A 19,125-nucleotide genomic window follows, 5' to 3' on the forward strand; every position below is an offset into this window, starting at 1 on the left:
GATACTCTCATAGTGACGTATAAAGTGCAAGATCAGAGTAAATGGCAGGAACTTAAAGCGGCACTATGTAACTTTTTATGAATAAAATGTCATTTTGTCCAATCTGTATGGTAGAGTGCAGTATGTTAATACAATATAACGTATACAATTGGGATGGTTGTATTTTGTCTCCCTGCTTTTCTGTTGAAAAAAATGAACTTTGAGATTGTGTCAAAGTTCATGTCTCACCTAGACACAGGATCTGACACAAATTTTCAAGATTCAATTTATCCCGCGATCAAGCAGGCAGGCTCAATGGTAAAAATGTCAGCGGAAACCGGGTTCAAATCCGGGGTAGAAGAGGAAAGTTACATAGTGAAGTTTTAAGTAAAAGAAAAAGGATGTAAACAGTCCAGTAAAGAAAACTATTAAGTGCTCAAAGGTAACTAGGATTCCAGTTTTAAACATCAAACCTAATCTGTCTAAACCAGATGATATACTGTAAATAAGATTACTGTAACCAAATCGTATTATATATGTCTATGAAGAAGTGAGTTTTCAGACTGCAGCGCAAAATGGGGGGTCTGCAGTCTCCTGATTGAAGGGGGAGGTCAATCCACTTCGGAGCCAGCAGGGAGAATTGTCCAGGACGCTTGGAGTGTTGGCCAGGGTATCGTAAGGAAGGGAGGGTCAGTGTGTCTGAAGGTGTGGGAAGGGGTGTAGCGGTGGATCATGCCCTGATGAGGTGGTGCCATTCCCTTGATTGCCTTGTAGGTCATCACCAGTGTATTGAATTGGATATGGGACGCAACCAGAAGTCAGTGAAGGGAACGCAGAAGGAGGAGGGAGACATGAACATTTGGGGAGGTTGAAGACAAAGCATTCTGCAGCATTCTGGATCAGTTGAAGGGTTTTGAGGGTGCAGGCCGGCAGATCAGCAAGGAGAGAGGTTACACAGTTGTCAAACCTGGAGATGACTGAGGCTTGGATAAGGAGCTGGTCAGACTCATTGGAGAGGAATGCAAGGAAAGGAAGGCAAGTTTATTTGTATAACATTTAAGAAACAAGGCAATTGCCCTATATAAAACATTAAGCATTGAGACAAAGACAGAGAGCATTAAGAAAGTGCAAAATAAACACTTTATAATATAACACATATAATATAAAACGCAAAGATAAGAGAATATAATTATAGCATATAGTATTCAATTATAAATCTCAGTAAAAGGCAGTGGCACAAAAGAAAGGTCTTTAGCTTTGATTCAAAATAATTGAGAGCCGAAGCAGACCTGCAATTATCTGGGAGTTTGTTCCATATATGTGGTGCATAAAAACTGAATGCTGCTTCCCCACATTTAGTTTGGGTTCAGTAAGCAGACCCAGCTGTCCCACATGGCCTGACAATGGTGTAGTACAAGATCAGAAAATGATCTGGGCCCTAACATTCAAAGCTTTATAAACCAACAATATGTGACGGGCCCAGGCATGTCTCCAGGGCTGTTTACCTGTTAGGCCTGTTTACATGTCAGGCCTGTTTACCTGTCAGGCCTGTTGACCTACAGCTGGGGGGAGCCTTTAAAAGGGCCGGGTTGTTGTGACTGTCCTCTCTTCTCTCCTTGAGGGTGGGTGCTCTTTTTGCTTTGGTTATTTGTTTGTTTCATCATGTTGATTCCACCATTATTCACTAATCCAACACACTCACACCTCACACTGATCTTCTGACTTCCACACTCCATTCATGTGTTATGTTCTATTTCTGTAGGCTACTATTTCTTAATAAAAGTCTCGATTAAACTATGCCACCATCACCATGTGGACTTCCTGTTTGCTGTGACTCTAAGGAGTGGTCATAACAAGTAGTATTTTGAAATCAAAATACAGACAGCATTTACTCCATGGGCCAGGCCAGAATTTGCTACCACAACAAGGTGGCAAAACGTTTTGGTACCAGTTTGTTTATTGGTTGTTGTTTTACAATTTCTTTACTAAAAAATTATAAATCATGTACATTTTAATTTAGTAATAAATCAATTGCCAGGGACTGTTATGTCTAGACCTTTAAAATCAGCAACAATGATGTGACTTTGGCAAATGCCATAATTTTACTGTGCATCACAAAGGGCAGCAACTTAATGTGGCCATGGTTGGAGATATCCACTGATAAGGACAAATACAACATTGTCCAGATCTCTCTTCACCAGTAGTGGAAAGTAACTACTGTAAGTACATGTACTCAAGTACAATTTTGAGGTATTTTTACTTTGACAGAGTACTTCCAATTTCCAATAATTTTACTTCTAGGCCTACTCCACTACATCTCTAAGGCAAATATATATTTTTTACTCCACTATAATTATTTGAAAACTTTAGTTAGTTACTTTGTAGATTGTAATTATTGTTGTTGTTAGCATTTTGACAGTGCAAAATCTAGTAAATGGCATGAACCCTTGTCTGAAAATGACATGTTATAGTCATAAGTAAGTGCAAGGGAAACATTTAGTTCTTAAAATAAACTAGAATGAAAGGTAAACATCAAACCTAGCATCTGTCTAAACAACATACTATCTAATAACATTCTTAATATTTATGTGGTCAAGCAAAGATAATCTAAATAACAAAACAATTTGAACAAGTAACCAATATATATCTGCAGATTATAACTAGCATCTACCAAAAAAGGTGACAAGAAAGGATACAAGGATAGGGGAGTGCTAGGGGGTAAGGTCAATAATCAAGAGGATTTATTTCTCACTACTAATACAGTAATCTCTCAAGACTGCTAGCTAGTGAAGGAAACGCAAAAGCAAGGAGACGTGTCAAAATATGACGAAGTTGAAGACCATGCATGCCGCAGAATTCTGTAGAATTTAGAGGGGCTTCAATGAGCATGCCAGAAGGCCAGTAAGGAGAGAGCTGAAATAGTAAAGGCCTAAATAGATGACTGAGGCCTGGATAAGGAGCATGCAGACCTCTTGGTGAGGAAGGTAACCCATTTTTTTGCGGACCGCTCTTACCCAGCCCCCCAGCGGTTCTTATATTCTTGTATTCGTTTTACTGAGGTTAAGGTTAGGAATTACTTTTGGGTTAGGCATAGTTTTACTGAGGTTAAGCTTAGGTATAAGGTTAGGTTTAGGCATAGCTTTTGAGGTTATGTTTAGGAATAAGGTTAGGTTTAAGCATAGTTTTACATAGTTTTACGTTTAGGATTATCTGGTGGCGACCGTTCCGAGGTTACCGGATTTGACCCGGGGCGAGTGTGTTTTGGGGTGAGCAACTCCCTGTTGTTGATGGAAATGGTAAGATTCTGCAGGGTACAGACTTTCATGGGAAGAAGAGAAGCTAAGTCTTCACTGCGTTGAGCTTGAGGTGGTGGTAAGACATCCACTTGTGAGATGTCAGCCAGACATGTAGAGATATTTGCTTCAACCAATGTGGCAGAGGTTTGGAAGGAGAAAAACAGTTGAGTATCATCAGCATAGCAGTGATAGAAGAGCTGGTGAGTAGAGATTACAGAGCCAAGAGATTTAGTGGAGGGAAAAAAGAGGGAGCCAAGTACAGGTCAGAAATTTACTCTGTGCTCTTTAGATAACTCAATACAATTATATATGCATATTGAGAGATCAGAAAGTGTGATATGAGTTATTTTATTTCCCTGGACCGATTATCTGAGGTTGCAATCATTACAAAATATTGTTTGTTCATAAGCGGGTCCAGCCAGCTATTATTGACTTCAATGCATTCCATCGAACTTCTGGGCTGGCTCCAGTTTTCCTCCCTGGTGCGTCAATGGCTATGCCAAGAAGAACGTTTTGTTTGGAGACGAGCGTTCCGTTCTTTCTTGCAGTATAACAGGAAGCAAATGTACATCCTGTTATTCTCTCCCACGATGAGTGGATAGCAGTCATATTTCACACATTTTATTTTAGAAAGGAATGAAAGGTCAGAGCATATACATTAAACAGAGATCTCAGGGAGACATTACAGAAGGATTATGAATATCTAAACCCAGACTTGTGGGTTTAGCCCAGCTGTAGTCTGGTCTTGATCATTGCAACTCAAGGTAAAAATGGCTGTGTCGAGAGTGAAGTGATCAGAACCGACCCTTTCCGAAGGGTCATGCGTTCCAATGGGCATAGCACTAGCTGTATAAATGACGTTGTGACCGAAGCAAATGTTGATAAAATAGCTTCACCACACCTACCTAAAACCACACCTACCTAAAGCAGTAATAGCTTGGGAAAGAGACACCAAAGCAGAGACAACCCTAAAAGTAGAAGGGCTTATGGCATGTATGACTAAACACATTAATCATTGAAGGAGAAAAACCTGACTCTGTAGGACAGGTTTCTCTCTTATGACGACTGGATGGTGTGTAAGCGATTCTGTTGTCAATTAAGGCTGTTGTTTTGGGGAGCATTTGTTTTGGTTCACTCAACGTCCTATGTGTAAGGTTTTACAACAAATTAATATATTTGACGGTCGCCTGAGCCTGAGGAATCATTACAAAATATTGTTGGTTATTGGGGAATATTCCTGAAGAATTATTAAAACATGACAAATACTTAATCAAGAACTTTCCAGCAGCAAGCAAGAAATTGATCATGCGTCGCTGGTACCAACAGGATCCTCCAACCAAAGACAACTGGGTGGACATTATAGGGGAAATCTACGCAAAGGAAAAAACAAATTTCATTCTCAGACTACAAGAGGACAAGTTACACAAAAAATGGGAAAAGTGGTCTGTCTTCTTTCAGCCCATGGACAATGTATAACACATTTTACTAGAGTAATAACTGTAACAATTGTAGAATGCAGAATGTCTTGTCCTTTTATTTTGTATTTTGTTTTCTTTCCTTATTTGTGTTCTGTCTTGTATCCTTGTATGTGTGTTTGTCTTTTGAAAACCCTTTGTTCCAATAAAAATGTAGTTAAAAAAAATAAAAAATAAAAATATTGTTGGTTCTTAAGCTGGTCCAGTCAGCTATCATTGACTTCAATGCATTTCATCAAACTTCTGTCTCCAATTTGTTTCCCAGGTGTGCCAATACTTTTGCACTTAAGTGAGCTACGGTATGCTGATCTCCTTTGCTCCTTCCATGATTGTCTTCATTTGATCCAGCTCCTTTAGAATTACGTCCACGAAGCATTGCCAATACTATTAACCACTGTCCATGCTTGCACATTGCCATGCATGGATTGGGATTCTTCCTCCAAGATGGCATGCTATATTATTGATGTTGTTGTGACAATGTGACCCACAGAAATGTTGATACAATAGCTCCACTGCTCACATAAATCATTTAGGAACCAGACAGTTTGCCTAAGAAAGAATGAATGAAAAGCAGTAATAGCCAGGAGAAGAGACACCCAAGCAGAGACAATCGTAGACGTAGAAGGACTTGAGGCATAACCGTAGGTAAAGCAGTGGAACCTGACTCTATAGGACAGGATTCTCTCTTACGAAGACTGGATGCATGTAAGAGATTCTCAAGCCAGTTGTTCTGGGGAGCGTTGTTACGCCCTGAGTAAGTGTAAGGTTTTACAACAACAAATGTATCGCTTTTTAAATCACTTTAAAACAAGGCAGGTATATGCTGACAGCGAGGCCTTGAGGCTCACCCAAGCAAGCCGCGAGTCGAGCGAGTGACTGGGCCGAGCAGCTGATGGTTTTGTGCATTAACAAGTGTGCCGTCCAAGTTGTCAAGTCATGGTGGACGGAATAAGTTATCATGGGAACCAATACGAGTGCTGCCTCTATCCCTCCATTCGTCTCATCCAATCATAACAATTGGTTGGCAGGGTTTTGAGGATGACTGGCATGGGAATCGCATTACACACCGACTGGACAGTTGAACATGAAACGAATAAACATCCGTTATTCTCTCCCACGACGATGAATGGATAGCAGAATAGAAAGCAGATGAACATCCCGTCATATTTCACACATTTTTTATTTTAGAAGGAACAAAGGAGATCCCACGCAGCTCCCTTTAGTGCAAATGTATTGGTACAATCAAAAAATGACATTTTGAGACTTTGCTCTTCTTCAGGCTTGAAATGTCATTTGCTAGTTTTGATATGCCAATACATTTGCAATTAAGTGAGTTGCAATATGCAGATCTCCTTTGTTCCTTCCATTATTGTCTTCATTTGATCCAACTCCTGCCTCATTTGATCAGTGGATGTGTCACTACCTTTTTTCTATTACACTGTTTATTTAAGGAATGAAAGAAAAAAAGAAAATGAATATATGAGTTAAAGAGCGATCTCATGGAAGAGAACAGAAGGAGGATGAACAGCTGAATGTGTTTTGTGGGTTTAGGCCAGCTGTAGTTTGATACTTGATATTTGCTATAGGTAAATATTGCATTGCCTTATTGTGTTCAATAAAAGTCACCACCAGTGCTGCAGAGGTCTAACTGCCTGTCACATTCTAAACCCTTAGCGAGCAGGGGGTACTCACTAGAGTAAGTGTACCCGATGAAGAATACGTATAGATAGACCCCTTTGTACAATCCTCTGTATAAATAAAGCCCAAGCAGAGACAATCCTAGACGTTGAAGGACTTATAGCACTGGAGGCATAAGCATTGGTTAAGCAGAGGAACCTGACACTATAGGACAGGATTCTCTCTTACGAAGACTGGATGCATGTAAGAGATTCTCAAGCCAGTCGTCAAGCCAGTTGTTCTGGGGAGTACGTGTAAGGTTTTACAACAACAAATGTATCATTTTTTAAATCACTTGAAAACAAGGCAGGTATATGCTGACAGCGAGGCCTTGAGGCTCATCCAAGAAAGGCGCAAGGCGAGCGAGTGACTGGGCCGAGCAGCTGATGGTCTTGTGCATTAAAAAGTGTACCGTCGAAGTTGGCAAGTCATGGTGGACGGAATATGTAATCATCGGAACCAATACGAGTGCTCCCTCTATGATCCCCCTATGCGTCTCAGCCAATCATAACAATTGGGGGCTGAGATTTGAGGATGAGGAATCGCATACACACCGACTGGACAGTAGAACATGAAGCGAATAAACATCCTGTTATTCTCTCCCACGATGAATCGATAGCAGAATAGGAAGCAGATGAACATCCTGTCATATTTCACATATTGTATTTTAGAAGGAACAAAAGAGATCCCACACTGTGGCAAATTTAAGTGCAAATTTATTGGCTCGTTAAAAAAATGATGTTTCGATTCTATGCTCTTCTTCAGGCTCGAAATGTCATTTCGCACTTAAGGGAGCCACACTATGCAGATCTCCTTTGTTCCTCCCATGATTGTTTTCAATTGATCCAGCTCCTGCCTCATTTGATGTGTGACACGTTTAAAATAGAAACACGACGGTTTCTATTACACATTTTATTTGAGAGAATATGAGTTAAAGAGGATCTCGGGGGGATAGGAGATAATAGAAGGATGATGAATAACTGAATTGTACAGGCTTGTGGGTTTATCCCAGCTGTAGCTCTATATGATAATTATTAAGTTAAGTTAAGTGCAACTGATAATTGCAACTCAATGTAAAAATTGTATTGTCTGCTATTGTGTTCAATAACAGTCCCGCACCACCAGTGTTGCAGAGGTCTAACTGCAGGGGTCATCAACATGTCCGTACATGGACAAACATGTCCGTGGCAAGACTTGTCTATGTCCGTGGCACTCTTTTTTCTTTTACGAAAAATATCACCTATGCTTTTCCTTTATAATGTAAAAACATATTTTAAATATTCACAATCTAATATTGAAAAATGTGTTTGAATAATTTTGATTACTCATAAAGTGTCGAGATGACATGCTCATAAATATGTTGCAGGAGATTTGTGGTATTGTATGTGGCGATTGCATCATGTGGGGACAACAAGACAACAAGATTCCCTGAAAATGTCATTCTTTTCAAGACAATGGATTAATGGAGTGTATGAAGTGTGTCAGACAATGAAACAATTAAAGTCAACGGAATGTGAGTGACCACAGTGAAAAATGGTGCAGGAAAAGAGCAAAAACAGATGGCATGTCATCTGTTGGGAAGGAGCACCAAGGCAGAGGAGGGCAGAACTAGACAAGTAAAACTGATTCAGTCAGTTGAGAGAAAGTGTTTCAAAGTGTCCACTAATACCAATAACAACCATAAATATAGCTGCAAGCAGCAATGAGCGGTTTCGAGAATAATGGCAGACTGGCAGACTGTGACAGAGTGGCAGACTGGCAGACGGGCAGACTGTGACAGAGTGGCAGACTGGCAGACTGGCAGACTGTGACAGACTGGCAGACTGCAGACTGGCAGACTGTGACAGAGTGGCAGAGTGGCAGACTGGCAGACTGGCAGACTGTGACAGAGTGGCAGACTGGCAGACTGTGACAGAGTGGCAGACTGGCAGACTGGCAGACTGTGACAGAGTGGCAGACTGGCAGACTGGCAGACTGGCAGACTGTGACAGAGTGGCAGACTGGCAGACAGACAGACTGTGACAGAGTGGCAGAGTGGCAGACAGACAGACAGTGACAGAGTGGCAGACTGGCAGACTGTGACAGAGTGGCAGACTGGCAGACTGGCAGACTGTGACAGAGTGGCAGACAGACAGACAGACAGACAGACAGACAGACAGACAGACAGACAGACAGACAGACAGACAGACAGACAGACAGACAGACAGACAGACAGACTGTGACAGAGTGGCAGAGTGGCAGACTGGCAGACTGGCAGACAGACAGACAGACAGTGACAGAGAGGCAGACTGGCAGACTGGCAGACAGACAGACTGTGGCAGACTGGCAGACTGGCAGACAGACAGACAGTGACAGAGTGGCAGACTGGCAGACAGACAGACTGTGACAGAGTGGCAGACTGGCAGACAGACAGACAGACAGACAGACAGTGACAGAGTGGCAGACTGGCAGACAGACAGACTGTGACAGAGTGACAGAGTGGCAGACTGGCAGAATGGCAGACAGACAGACAGTGACAGAGTGGCAGACTGGCAGACAGACAGACAGTGACAGAGTGGCAGACTGGCAGACAGACAGACAGTGACAGAGTGGCAGACTGGCAGACAGACAGACAGTGACAGAGTGAGAGAGAGAAAGAGAGAGAGAGAGAGAGAGAGAGAGAGAGAGAGAGAGAGAGAGAGAGAGGAGAGAGAGGGAGAGAAAAGAAAGAGAGAGAGAGAGGGAGAGAGAGAGAGAGAGAGGGAGAGAGAGAGAGAGAGGCAGTGAGAAAGAGAGGCAGTAAGAGAGAGAGCGAGAGAGAAGTGAACATGCATTAATTAACAAAGTCATGATTTTTGTTCAGTAAATTATATTTGGACCGGTTAAATTGGGGTTTGAACCAGGGACCTATAGACTTGTGGGTAGACAGTGTAAAGGATAAGAATAATTCCAGGTCCGTTCATGAAAGTCCTTGCAGTCTTGTTTCCAATGAGGGCCTGTGAGCAATTAGGGGTTAAGAGTCTTGCTCAGAGACACATTTCATTTCATCGACACATTTGTTGGCCTGGAATCGTACCTGGGGCAGCCAGGGCCTCTGGCTCCCTAGGTGGGCTCACTAACCACTCAGCTATGGCCACAGTACAGACTGAGCCATTGGATAGACAGAATTGGATTTCATATGTGGTAAGTTATCATACAGCATGGGTTGCTTATTATATACATATATACATACAAGCTCATAACGCGTCACATTGTAGATCGGCTGTATGTGGTTACTGTAGGTGTTGTATTAATAATTACATCTGCAAAGTAACAAGTAACTAAAGCTGTCATCTGCTGTAATTGTAGTAGAGTAGAGTAGTAGTAGTAAAAGTAAAAGTACCTAAAAATTGTACTGTGCATGTGGCAGGTGTGATTGGTGATGAGTGAGAGCAGGTGAGAGGGGTGGATCCAATCCATGGGAATAGGGGGAATTCCAAATGATGATCACCTCAACGCATTGTTGGGGACAGGGATCGAACCAGCGACCTATGGATTCACAGGCTGCCTCTCTTCTCATTGAGCTAAAGATATGGCCTCCCTGATGGTGTCTGTTGATATCTATAGGTTTTTCCGTCCTATAGGTTCTTCCGGTGTGAGATTGTAGATCAGCTATTTTCACAAGAAAGTATGTCATACATAAAAAACAACTACTCTCAAAAGCATTTCATGTTATTGTTTAAAAATTGCACATGTCTGAATTAACAGGGTCATGTTTTGTACAATGCAATTTAAATGTAAATTGTGACGAGTGGGGTTTTAACCATGGACCTCTGGCACATGAGACTAACAGTGTATTGATCAAGCTATTCAATGCACAGCCTTAGTCAGTGAAAAAGGAGAATCCAACAAAACAAAACAAAAGAGGGGATGAAGTACGTCATACATTGAAAATAACTACTCTCAATAAGCATTTCATTTATCAATTGCATGTTTATTCATTGATGTGCAATGCAATTGAGTTGGAGTCTGCATGACGTGGGATTTGAACCGGCGACTCTGCGGTATCAAGGCAGATGATTAAGCCATTGGGCCAACAGACCTGTACTAGTGAAAAGGGAGTTCACACAGATGACACACTTTCACGCAAATTGCTCAGAAATCCTTGGTTTAAATGTTTTTCAAACTGCTCAATATATTTCGGAATGGAAACTAGTGGAAAATAGTCGATCTACAAGCTCACAACACGTTGCTATCTAAAAAGGTGTGAGATTGTAGATCGGCTATTTTCACAAGAAAGTATGTCATACATAAAAAACAACTACTCTCAAAAGCATTTCGTGTTATTGTCTAAACATTGCACATGTCTGAATTAACAGGGTCATGTTTTGTACAATGCAATTTAAATGTGAACTGTAATAAGTGGGATTTGAACCAGGGACCTTCGGCACATGAGACTCACACTCTACTGGTGGAGCTATCCAATACACAGCCTTAGACAGTGAAAAGGGAGACTCCAACAAAACAAAACAAAAGGGCGAATGAAGTACGTCATACATTGAAAATAACTACTTTCAAGTATGCATTTCTCGTCATCTTTAACAATTGCACATGTATTCATTGATATACTCATGTTGTGTGCAATGCAATTATAATGAAGTCTACTTGAGGTGGGATTCGAACCGGCTACCCTATGGTTTCAAGGCAGATGATTAAGCGATCAAGCTATTGAACCAACACACCTGAACCTGTGAAAAAGGGCCTCAAACATGTATTTGACACAGTTTGATTGATTGAATATTTTATTAGGCAAAAAATGTAAAACAACACATTTACATTTAAAATACTTTGTCTAACAGGTCCGTTCATAAAAGTCCTTGCGGACTTGTTTCCAATGAGGGCCTTGGTATTCAATTCATAGACATATATAGTGGCATCACAGTTCGAATATCATTACACAAAGAAAATAAAAAAAACAGCAAGAATATATATATATCTATATATCTATATATATATCTATACACATATATATATATATATATATATATACATACATATATACATACATATAATACTATGTACAACAAAAGAAAATAAAAAAAATAAAAAAGGGGGGGGGGGGGGAGATATGTACAAGAACAGGGGGGGGGGGTCGGCTATCTAATAGGAAAATGGTACTACCTCCTCTTTTGGCTTCCTGAAAGGTGATTTTTTAAGGCTCTTTTAAATGAGCCCAGCGAACTGCATTTTTTGAGGGATGGGGTTAGCCCATTCCAATCCTGGGTGGCAGTGCTGTAGAAGGAGAATTTGCCCATGTTTGTTTTATGGGTGGGTGGTACCAAATTGTTGTTAACGCTCCCTCTGGTATTGTGACTGTGGGTGTCACTAACCTTTTGGAGGTATTTACTCAGATATGCGGGAATAGGGGGCATATCGGGCAAATTTTCGTTTACAATTTTGAAGGCCAGTCCCATTTTTAGTTGTTTAACCCTGTCTTCCACCCTGAGCCAGCCTAGGCTGGCAAAATGGGCGGGAGAAAGGTGGGTCATGGGCCCCAATCCGAGGAGTAGCCGAATCAGTTTGTTTTGGGAGGTTTGAAGCTTAGTCTTCAGTGACACTGAGGTGTTGGAGTACCAGGAGGTGCTAGCATAGTCAAAATGTGGTTGAATCAGGGCCCCTGAGAGGGTCCTGAGGGCCTGTGGGTTGACAAAAGAGGAAACTCTGCCCATAAATTTGGTTCTCTGGTTTACTATTTTGAGGGCGGCAGTGGCTCAGGGGTAGAGTGGCCGGGTAGTGTGAACTGGAAAACCGCAAGGTTGCCAGTTCGATCCCGGGCTGGGGCGCTCCCCTAGAGTTAGTGTCGAAGTGTCCTTGAGCAAGACGCTGAACCCCTAATTGCTCCCGATGAGCAGGTTGGTGCCTTGCATGGTTTCCTCCGCCATCGGTGTATGAATGTGTGTGTGAATGGGTTAATGGCACAATCAATGTAAAGCGCTTCGGATAGAAGCGCTATATAAAATGCACCATTTACCATTATTTACCACCTTTGTCCCCATGCTTTCACCCGACAGGTATTTGTCGAGAATACAACCCAAATAGGTAATCTCTTCTTTGCTAGCGATAATTGTGTCATCGACTTTGACCTTGAAATCATTTACCTCCATCTGTCTGAGGGAATGTTTGGTCCCAAAGAGAATGGATTCAGTTTTCCCAAGGTGTAGTGACAGTTTGTTATCGGTAAGCCAAGTACGGATTTTTGAGAGTTCAGAGCTGAGCGCCTCCTCAACTTGCAACTTGTCCTCTCCCGAGATCAGGAGTGCCGAGTCATCAGCGAACAGGAACAATTTGCAGTTACAGGCAGCATTCATGTCGTTAATGTATAAAAGGAACAGTAACGGCCCAAGAATGCTGCCCTGAGGAACCCCACAGCTCACCGGGAGGGAAGAGGACATGGTTCCGTTGATGTCAACCACTTGCTCTCTACCCTCCAAGTAGGATCTCATCCAGTTTAATGATGTGCAGTCAAAACCAATCGCCCTCAGCTTATCAAGTAAAATTGAATGGTTTACAGTGTCGAACGCTTTTTGGAGGTCCAACATGACCATGCCGCAGTATTTGCCCGCGTCTACCTCACGTTTGATGTAGTCGGTCAAATACATCAGGCATGTGTCAGTGGAATGGGAGGTTCTGAAGCCCGATTGGAATTCAAACAACAGTTTATGTTCGCTGAGGTAGCTGTTGATTTGTTCTTGAATTAATCGCTCTACAACCTTTGAGATGGAACAAAGGATGGAAACAGGCCTATAGTTGCCAGGTTCTAATTTGCTTCCTTTTTTATGTAGAGGGATTACTCTTGCCAATTTGAAATCCTGTGGGACGTGACACTGGCTGATGGATAGGTTTGTGATTTGGGCTACTATGGGGGCAATAGCAGTAGCTGCGTCTCTGAGGAATCTGGTGGGGATATTGTCAAGGCCGGTGGCCTTGTTCGGCTGGAGGGCTAAAAGTTTTCTCTGCACATCATCAGCATTTACTGGTTTGAATGAGAAAGAGTCTTTTTTAGCCTCTAGTTTGTCATAGTAAGCATGGATGTGGTCAGAGCCGTACAAACCTGAATGCTGAGGAAGTTTGCTTACCAACTGGGTTGCAATGGTGGTAAAAAAGCTGTTAAAACAGTTCGCAACCGCTTGCTTGTCGGTAATGAGCACGCCACTTGAAATAATGCAGATGTTTGTAGTTTTGGTTTGAATTTTGTTGTTGCAGCCCAATTTCTGTAGCGCTTCCCACAGCTTTTGTGGGTGGCTTTTGTTTGCCTCAATGCTTTCATTTAAGAAATTCTTTTTGGCAGTTTTGACCATTTTGTTTACTACATTTCGTTGATTTCTGCATCTTTCAAGTAGTTGCACATTTTTGCATTTCCTAAACTCAGAGTACAATTTGTTTCTGAGTTTGATGGCATTTAGGATGTCTTCCTTCATCCAGGGTTGTGTACGGGCTCTGACTCTCACCACCTTCTTGGGCGCTAGGCTATCAATAACAGACACAAAGGCAGTTTTGAAACCAGACCAAGACTCCTCAGCCGAGGAGCCATCGAGTACATTTGACCAATCCATTTTCTCAAGAGCAATTTGTTTCACGCAAATTGCTCAGAAATCCTGGATTTAAATGTTTTTCAAACTGCTCAAAATTGCAGACAATCTAAGGGCAGAGCTTACTGGTCAAAGTGATACATGTGTTCCTCATGAGTCAAGGCACATGTGTAAGCAGGTTTAACGGCTGTCGGCCAAACGAGGCATGACTTTTGCCTGTTTAAAGTTTGCATTTTCAAAAAATTGCTATAGCGCCCCCCTTTGACCAATTGGAGTAAGATTGGTTTCAGTGATACTTGGAATGACCCTCTACAATATTGCAAAGTGTCAAACAAATGTGAGTCTGCATGTATGTGTTAGGGGCAGATGAATAATTGTCATAAAACATGCAACTTTCATTGGTTTATAAAAGCTTAACGTTTTCACTTATGGAAAATCCGCTTGCTTAGTTCTGTCGGCATTGGTCCAAAGTTCATGTGTAGACAGTTTCGTACAGATTGCTCAAAAATCCCAGGAGGAGTTTGATTTTTACTGCTTTTTACTGCTTTTCATAGAATTCGAAATGGTGGGAGATCTAAAGGTCAGAGGTCAAAAGTCAAACAGTGAAAGCTGTTAGGCATGAGGAGACGCATGTGTGTATCAAAGTTTCATGGCTGTAGGTCAAACAGGGCATGAGCTGTACCTGTTCAAAGTTGGCATTTTCAATTGAGTGCTACAGCGCCACCCTTTGGCCAATGGTTGTGAGTTTCGGGTTTTCGCCGTTTGGCATAGCCCTCTACCATATTGCCGAATTTCATAAAAAGTGACCACGCGGTTAGGCCAGAACTGGCAAAAACGGCGGAAGAATAATAATAATAGTGAAAGCCAAGGAATGCAATAAGGCTTCGAGCCTATTGGCCTTGAAACCTTAATAACACTCCACAATCATAATCCATGGAAACCCTTGATCCACCTCCTCACATCTGATCAAAGTTTAGGCATCAAACTATTGTGACATTGCATTCCTTTCAATCCTGCCACCCCCATAATTATCTGTTTTGACTCTCAAGTCTTTTTCCTTTTTTTCCTTTGTTCCTTTGTTTTGTCAAATAATTGTTGTGGAGTACCCAGTACGTAACACTTGCACAATGCATGCTATGTCTATAATGCATTATAAACGTACTTGTAATGCATTATAATCTGCTTATAACATTGTATAATTATAGTTATAAGAACTCATAAATATTCATAATGCTTTATAACAATAATCATAACACATTATGAAGCATTCTATAATGACTTATACGGTCAAGTGTAAATGCATTGTGATAACACTGTATAATTACAGTTATAAGCACTATATAACTGTCATTATAAGTCACTTGCTTTAAAAGATTATAGATTATAAGCATTAATTAGTTATTATAACTATAATTATACAGTGTTATAAGCAGATTATAATATATTATATGTATGTTTATAATGCATCATAGACATGGGATGCATAGCAAGTGTTACCACATTGGCGTTAATATTTTGGGCAATTTTTCAAAGATTTTTCTAAATAAAAATAATTATAGACATAATAGCAAGCTCACAGTGCGTTTGACATGTTTTGAGCTTGTAGATTGGCTATTTTCGCTATCTGTTACAATGACAAAGTAAATAGGGCTTAAGTCAAGTGGTTAAGTGGTCTGCTAGTTTTTCCAATATAGGCCAGGCCACATGGACATTTCAGCATTTAGACCACATTATTGGTGTTGACTCCATTGATGTTAAAGGTATACCCAATTACCCATATGTGGGTGATATGTTTTTTGTTGTTCCTTATAATTTTCTTTTGCTTAATGTAAAACTCAAATGAAGTGTTGATCATTAAAAAGTATGTGCCTGTATGTGTAAATAGCATTGTGTGAAGTGACTGAATAGTTCCCATGAGGAATAGTCAGCAAAGATTTGGCTAAATATATGAGGAGGTGTGGTAAAGCATTTGTTAAATGCTAGGTCAGATTCTACATGTGTCAGTGTTTGTGAAATACAGGTTCAAAGTCCCTGCCAAGTGGTGAATACTGGATTATGGATTATATAAAGTTACGTCTCAACTCAGATACTCTAGATGTGTTATTTTCAAAACAGTCTTTGTTTAAAATATTTTTCTAGGTCAGCAGCCTGGACTTGGAAATCTGCATAAACGTTCTGCTAAACCAGCTAACTCCACCAAAAGGGGGTGGAGTTAGCTGGTTTTGCTGACTCCAATGATGAACAAAACCTCCTAACTAAAAAACGCATTTTTTTCTTTCCTGAAAAATCATTTTGGAGTTAGCTGGTGTCTGCCCGACAGCAGAGATATTATAGATCTATCTGTGATTAATCAATTCATGGTGAGTCTTTTAGGGTCAGGTGATCCGTCAGTTGACCTCTCCCAGAAGAGATTTGAAGGGAATTATTTATTTAAACCAAGGTTTCCAGGAACCTTCAGCTTTCTGCCAAGGTTTAACTGAAGTAAAGCAATGATTAACTGCTGAATTAATATTTGTCAGGAACGCCTGGTGAGCAAACTGAACATTGGTGTGTGTTTATTATTAACATTATCCAATTTTTTTCATTCTATGTTGTCTGTAGCTGTATTTAAAGTAACCTTACAAACCATGTGATGTACTGTAGCTTATATTTATAGCTGCATATCTCAAGGAGCAGACCATCTCTTAATACATTACATGCTGTAGCTGTGTGAAAATAGTTGGACTGATGTATCTAGCAGCCCTACAATATATTTTATTGAGGTCAGTGCTATCATTTGGCCAGTTCAATCCCCTTAACATTGACTCAGTAGTATCACTATGATAAGATTGACTTGACTAATGCATGTCAGGGAATGAAAGGGAAGTCAGGACACACCAACTTTGAAACACAAACGAATTCAGTGTTCTCAGAATTAAAGTAAACTGAAAAGGTAATGTCTACTTACCTGTTAAAGGTATCAAAAGAGAGACATTACATAATAATGAAAACAACACTGTCAATTTAAACTGGCATTTGTCAGGATTCCAATTCACCACTTACTGCAAGTTTGAACAACGCCCTTCATCATCCAAGCTTATTAAAAAACACAATACAAGATGTACATTTTGTCCTAAAACCATGTTTGGCTAAGACTCTGAAGTGGTTTCAATAGAAACATATACTATATACTGTATATGTTCTGCCCCTGGGCCCTGCCAACGTGATCTAACCCCTTGATCTGAGTTAATCCTTCCAGGCAGCTAATCTGCCCAGCAGAGACAGGAATAGTCTGATTGTTACGCCCCTCAGCCTGTCTCTCCCATTCAACACATCCAATGGGAGAAGTGGTTTCTGGGCTCTAATGCACCTGCAGGCCCAGGGCGAGGGACCCTTGGAATCCTTGGGACAGGATCATGTGTACCACTATGATGGTCCTCACCACCTTCGCCCTCTTCCTGCGTCAGATGTTAAAATCCAACAAAACCAAACCGTGAGTACACCTTATGATTCGTCAATGTCTGATTATTGCTTTTTGAAAATCAATCTTACTTCCACAGAAGAGAATCAAAAACAAATTCTCAGTCTTTGTATGGTTTGAGTGTTTATTTTGACATGTGCAACTGTATACTACTGACATATGCAGTTCAAAGCTTGATATAAGAGTCAACGTTGGTTTATACACTGCAAATTCATATTCATGAGTATAGGATTATACCACTTATTTTGAGCCACTTATCCACATACCCAATGTCCCATGACACATACGCACAGGCAAGAACACACTCACATCCAGATAAAGTGTGTCTGACAGAATGAGAGAGAGACATATCTGCATCATTGATTTGAAATCACCACTTGTGATTATTTTAGGGCTTGCCTTGAGCAACAGTGTGTGGATTGATATGTGTGGAAGTGGATCGGTACATAGCGACAGCGTATCGCAGTTTTAATTGGAGGACATGAATGGAGGGAGACGCATCTGAGCTCTTGAGTCCAGGGCTGCTAATTGACTCAAAGTGCAATCATCTCAGCCCCATGCACCGCCATGACACAGCGATGGCAAACAATGCCAAAGTAGTGAAGCCTGGCAACTGCTTTCTCATACACTTATTAACTAAAATAACCAGAACATGTAAATGTCTGTTAGTTGTTGGCAAAATGTTTAGTTGTTGTTGTTCTCCCCAATTTAGTCGTTGTCAATTCTCCCCATGTATATATAGCTTGTGTCACTGCCAACTCTTACTGTTTGGTCCTGGGGAGGGTGTAGACAACCACGTCTCCTCCAATCCAGCAATCCCCAACATTTCTTTTCCCCTGACAGTCAGGACTTTCACTGGGAGGTACAAGGGTAACTTGTATGGAAGAACATTCTATCCGACTCCCTGCTGTACTAGGTGACCCGACCATCCTGTAGGAGTTGCTGCTAGTGCAGCGACAGAGAACGCACTCCCCTGTTGGCGCCCCAACTGTAAACATGACCACTTGTGTTCACTGGAGCAACCAGGTTCGACCCCGGTGCCTCTTGGTAGCATGAAAGTTATCCCTGTGCCACCCAGACGCCCCGCGCCCTGGATATGTTTTTGTGGGCCAGGGGAAGACATTTATTATAAAATAGACAGGCAACGTATAAACCAAAGCCTTCAAATGGACGTTTTATGAATACCCAGTCGAGACTTTAAGAAAGAGAGATGAGAGGGGAGTTTAGGATTAACCTAGAGTTTCTGTCACAGGCAAAAGGAGGATGTTGAGACAGAGGTTCCCTACAAGAAGAACAGCGGAACAGTGGACACCAATAACTAACAGGTAAGGACACGTACGTACGCCATTCACTTTATAGACCTCGTTTGAACCATACAACTAGACAAAAAAGAAAAAAGAAAACCGAATTTGAAACCACATCTAAAAGTTAACTGAAAACACTCTCTAGATAAATGAAACTGAAATACAAGTAGACATAAAAATAGAAAACCACAATTGAAAGTTAACTGAAACCACTCTGCAGATGATTAACTGAATTTTCTCCCGTGGGCCTAATAATGTAATCAAAAAACAAAATGAGAAACAAAACAGAATGAAAAAATAGTTCTGATGATGAAGCAATCATCACCATAGACTAAACCTGACCTGAGAGAGAGAGAGAAAGAAAGGGAGAGGGAAAGAGACAGATGG

The 19,125-nt window shown here is 41.1% G+C and overlaps 1 protein-coding gene across 1 annotated transcript in view; it reads left to right on the forward strand.

Moving 5' to 3' along the window:
- Window positions 1-1,047, forward strand: part of LOC311055410 (cytoglobin-1-like) — a 10,781-nt gene extending 9,734 nt beyond the window's left edge. Inside the window, exon 3 of the mRNA XM_084071600.1 lies at window positions 1-1,047. This exon is cut by the window's left edge and continues 1,363 nt beyond it. The gene's annotated coding sequence lies outside the window, so the exon portion shown is untranslated.
- The last annotated feature ends 18,078 nt before the right edge of the window (window positions 1,048-19,125 follow it).

This window comes from Gymnoscopelus microlampas, assembly GCF_963454915.1.
Source record: "Gymnoscopelus microlampas genome assembly, chromosome: 11".
NCBI lineage: Eukaryota > Metazoa > Chordata > Actinopteri > Myctophiformes > Myctophidae > Gymnoscopelus > Gymnoscopelus microlampas.